The sequence below is a fragment of the Phyllobates terribilis genome, unplaced genomic scaffold (genome assembly GCF_046119375.1).
Source record: "Phyllobates terribilis strain yellow unplaced genomic scaffold, ASM4611937v1 Scaffold_4__5_contigs__length_816908805, whole genome shotgun sequence".
Lineage (NCBI taxonomy): Eukaryota > Metazoa > Chordata > Amphibia > Anura > Dendrobatidae > Phyllobates > Phyllobates terribilis.
In genome coordinates this window covers 421744777-421750220 of record NW_027362764.1, presented here as the reverse complement: position 1 = coordinate 421750220, position 5444 = coordinate 421744777, and the positions used below count along the sequence as shown (strand labels likewise).

General features: G+C 38.7%; 1 pseudogene; it reads right to left on the bottom strand.

Annotated features, from left to right (window-relative positions):
- Positions 1-1322: 1322 nt before the first annotated feature.
- On the bottom strand, positions 1323-2800 carry LOC141264664 (uncharacterized; annotated as a pseudogene).
- Positions 2801-5444: the final 2644 nt, after the last annotated feature.

Genomic DNA, 5444 nt, shown 5'->3' with positions numbered 1-5444 from the left:
CCAGCACCTTCAGCAGAACATGTGGCCAACCCAGACGAGGATGAACATGGACGAAGCACTAGTCCTAGGCTCTCCCTGGATACCTCAACACAGACTGCAGCCATCTCACACCAAGGTCGGCGCAGAAGGGAGCTCCCCACCACTGGTGACAAGTGGCAAGTAGACCTTGGGGTTTTGCAATACCTAGCTCGCACAGTAAACGATGATGGTGAAATGGCATATGCACGGAGTCTCGCACGCTATTTGCGCACAATTCCCCGAGAGGTGAGAATGAGTGTCAGATGTGCATTGCAAATTGTCATTGATTCGTGCACAGCCCCTAACAATCCAAGACTAGTTTTCAACTTCCTCAAAAGATGGCAGATGTCCACTGATAACCACCAACATATGCCTGGAAATGTGGATGAAGAGCCTATAGTCCTCCCAGAACCACCCCCACCACGGATTTAATTACCTCAACCCCAGGAAAGAGCTTACCGACCTCACCAAAAGCAACCACCACAACATTCTGCACAACTTCCATCAGCACCTTCCCAATATGGCCACTTGAACATACCCACTGTAGGAGAGTGGTCTAAACATGGGTATGGTCGACATGGCCATTCTGGGGGGTTTAGCCAAATGGTAAACCCAAATATGCCTGATTTAGGCTACCAGTACCCAAGTGGGCAATACCATGTCTCTCAACAAGGCCCACAAATAAATCCTCAAGTGACCCGTAATCCTGCCGTATCCGCCTCCCAGGGTCAAGACATTTCACCCAGCCAATCTCATCAAACAAGTCATGCTATACCACCGCCATCATCAACACCTTCATATCAAAATTTGTAAGCAATATTTTATTGTGGAATATTATCCTTTGTATTTTGTTCATGTTGAAATGTTTGTTTTGCCTATTTTGGCATATGCTTGAAATATGCCTGTTTTGGCACTAAAGAACCATGTTGGTTAAAAAGGTTTAAGTTTTACTAATATGAGTGTTGTAATTTTTAATGCTTAATGTATGGCACAGAAATATAGAAGGTATACTTAATGACATAAACAGCCATCATCAATTTGAGGCAAGAACATTTATTTGATATTGTCAAACAAAAAATAGGGAGATTAAAACATAGCCACAGCATCATCTTGCTAAGGAGTAGATCCCTATGGTGACACAAAATATATTTGTAAAGATGTCCCGAACTTTGAGACCAGAGGGCTGACGACAAGGATTGCGAACATGACTTGTAGGTCTGGCATTACCTGGTACATCACCAGCATCATCATCTATAGGTGCACATTCATGGATACTTGTGAAATTATGAAGGATGACACAGGCTTTAATCATTAGCTTCACTTAATTGGATGGTCGACATCAGGACCCTCCATATTTCACATTGGATCCCAAAGTCGCACTCTACCAATCGTCTTGTGCGTGATAGGCAATAATTAAAAATTTGCCGCTGGTGGTCCAGGGCTCTCCATGGATATGACCTTATTAAATGGTGTGTCAGTTGAAATGCCTCATCACCAACCATGACATAAAGAACTGCTTTCAAACGTGAACCGGGTAGAACCCGTCGGTGTTGGATAGACAAATCATTACTTCGCAGCCGCCGACCCATGATGGAAGAATTCAACACTCTGGAGTCTCCAGTTCTTCCATAGGCCCCAATATCAACAATTATAAACCTGTATGTGCTGTCAACCAAGGCCAGCAGCCAACAAAGAAAAATTGCTTATAATTGAAATATTGGGACCCTGAGTTTGGCGGCTTACGAACACGGACGTACTTGCCATCCAGGGATCCAATGCAGTTAGGGAACTGACATGTTTCCTCAAAGCCTCGGGCTATTCGCAGCCAGTCTTCTTGTTTGGGCTCAGGCATAATAGAATTCTGAAGACGTAACCAGATTTCTGTACAAGTTTGATGTACAATGCCTGAGATTGTGGATTTTCCAAGAAGAAATTCAAGATGAAGTGCCGCATACGATATACCGATGGATAGAAACCTAAAATTATTTTTAAGGTAAAAAATAAATAAATAAATTAACCATTGGGCAAAAAATAAACATTACTTACAAACATATAACATCTACACACATAACATTACCAGTGTAGTAAAAAAAACACAATAAACAACAATATGTCGGACCGATGAGAATAATGTAAAGTTGTGTGGCATGAAATAAAAACACATACTCAACATGATGTTATTAACGTATCTACTAATCTCAATTTACCTAAAGCAAATTAAAGCTGTAAAACAAAAAAAAAACTTGTTCACTAGTAAACATCTGAAAACCATGGTAAAAAATACGAAAGTTGGGAATGTCATCAGGGAGTGATAATGAGCAAAAAACAACAATATTTTGAAATAAATATGCATTAAAGTATCACACTATATTTCCCAACAACGTATAGGCAGAACATGCAATAAAACAATCAAGGAATACAACCAAACATTTGAAAAAAATACATACCGTAATGTAAGTAAAAGATGTTTCTCTGGGGAAATACATTTGCGCATATTTGTGTCCTTGAATATTATCCCAGGTCTCACGGCCTTGGGAAGAATATCAAAAGTGGAGATGTTCATCCAACAGTAGTCATAAAACTTGTCAGGATGGCTGCTTAGAGCCCCATATAGACTATGGAAATGTCCTTTAGTGACCCGTCGCATCAAAAGTGGATGGACCCACATTCATCTCGGCCTCCTCGGATCAACAATAACTGGGTATGGCTACCCAAACCATTGAGACAAGACCCAATGTAAAAGAACCCACTCAGTTGTATTTAAGGTAAGCCTGTCAGACATGTTATAAGCAAACCAGGACAACATCAGCAGGGGTATATGTGAAAGATTTGAAGACAAATCTTCTTGTGGACCCAGTGTGTGACCTTGTTCATTAGATTTTTATAAGTTTCAGACCACTGAGGCTATTAAATTTAAATATGGCATTAAATTGGAAAAATTAGTCGAAAATGTGAGCCCATACGGATGTCATACGAATGTCATACGGATACATAGGCGAGAAAATATCGCAGCATCGCATTGCTAACGCATTACACACGGATTACCATACGGACAACAATCGCGTGACTCTCGGCACCTAGAATCGGATCCATTTTGTTGACGTGTAGTGTGACTCCAGCCTTAAGGGGTTATCTGAGCATTGATCCTTAAGAGCGTACTGCTCCAGGCTATCTATTTAGTGGGTAGCTCCTGATGATTAACAGTTCAAACCATGCTTCTGGTCCGAACTGTTCACCCGTGTGGCAAAACGAGGCAGCTTTGCCTCTACAGTATCAGAGGAGTGCATGGGCACTGAAACTGGCGTGACTGAATGATCTATAGTAAAGAGCATGCAAGTGTTGCAGTCTTGACTAAGGGAACGGCCAGCAGCGACAGACTGCAGAGCTGGCTGCTAACCTATACAGTAAGCAGTACACAATGTACTTAAAAATCTGTCCGTTCTTGAGAATAGAGAAAATTTTAAATATGTGGAAAATAGCATCTTTGATTGTTTTCACAAGCACTTGCAATTTTACTTATTTAAGAAGGCGCAACAACCCCTACAATTCCCTTTTTTAACTTCTACTTCTTACCAAAATCAAATCAGGAGATGTCTATTTTATTAGATAATTATTTTAGATTTTTTTTTTCATTTTTCTGACACAAAAGGCCTTCTAGAACTATTTTCTAGGGTGACATCGAAACATTATAAACAAAAATATCTCTTACATGCAATCGTTGAACAATTATTATTTTTTTTCTCCTAAAATGGTTTAATATTTGATGTTGGAAAATTTTATTTTCCGATTATTAAAGATTTAATTTCCAGTTAAATATGAAGATATCGCCATGCCAAGTTTTCTTAAGACCACTAGTAATTTGAGAAACGCTGGCACAGTGAGAGGCCTGTAGGAAAAATTACAAGCTAGAGGATCACGATAATCTATGCCAATGAACAGTTGTATAATAGTAGTAGCCTGCTACTAAAAGTCTCACTGGGGCAACAGGAAGCGGCTGATAAATTATAGCAATTAATTCAGAAAAGGATATTTCGACCATAAATTTCTTTGCGCTCCAACTGTTAATGTGGTAAGTAATACATTGTATTTTTGTTCACCACTAATACAGCCTTTTGTCAAATTACAGTAATTTTTTTCTACTTTGTGCTAATCTTGTTTAGAAGGATGGCTGGGCAGAGATCAAAGCACATGCAGCCACAATACACTAGGATTTTTCATGCTGGAAATTGTATACTGTATGTAACATAAAAACATTACCGATCTGTCTATAATTTCTACTTTTTTAACCTATAGTTTTCATTGTGGCATACTGTCATGTTGTAAAGTGACTATGTGGGCCTAGTAACATGAGAAAAAGAAAGAGTGCAAGATTCTGCTTGCACTGCTGGGATGCTCAGTTCAGTTCTGTTGCTAGTAATTTTACAAGCTTGAGAATTTTTGAATAATGTAGAAGACAATTATATCCAGTAAATAAAGTATACACTAAACATTTACAATGGTTATAAAAAATCTACACATTCCTGATAAAATGGCAGGTTTTTGTCATGTAAAAAGTCATAGCAAGAAAAATTATTTCACAACATTTTCCACTTTAAGCTTCAATCATAATCCATTCGGAAACAAACAAAATAATTTTAGGGGTTGGGGGATAAAATAATGTTGTGCACCCTCTAATTGTGGATGTGTTCAGAATTAGCCAATCACATGAAAACTTATGTTAAATAGTAGTCAGTACACAGCTGCCATCATTTAAAAGGATTCTGATTAATCCCTATAAAATTTAGCTGTTCTAGTTGGATTTTCCAGACATTTTCTAACTTGCTTTCTCAAGCAGAAGCCATCATATAATGTAAACAGCTTGCCACACAGAAAAGGGATCTCATTGTTGAAAGTTATCAATCAGGAGAAGGGTACAGAAATATTTTCAAGGCATTAGATATACCACGGAACACTGTTAAGAAGGTCATCAAGAAGTGGCTTAAATTTCGCACAACACTAACATTACTCAGAACCGGACATCCTTCAAAAATTGATGATAAGACAAGAAGAAATTTGGTCTTAGACGCTGTTCAAAGAAATTCACAATATTTATTTATTTTACTCACTTACATAGCGCCATTAATTCCACAGCACTTTACAGACATTATCATTACTGTCCCCATTGGGGCTCACAATCTACATTCCCTATCAGGATGTCTTTGGAGTGTGAAAAGTAACCGGAGTACCCGGAGGAAACCCACGCACACACGGGGAGAACATACAAACTCCTTGCAGATGTTTTCCTTGGTGGGGTTGCAAAGCAACAGTGCTAACCACTAAGCCACAGTGCTGCCTATAGATACAGAATATAGCACTTAAATTATTTCACAAAAATTATTTATAACCCCTAAAATTAATCTTTATCAGATAGCTTTTAAAAAATGCTA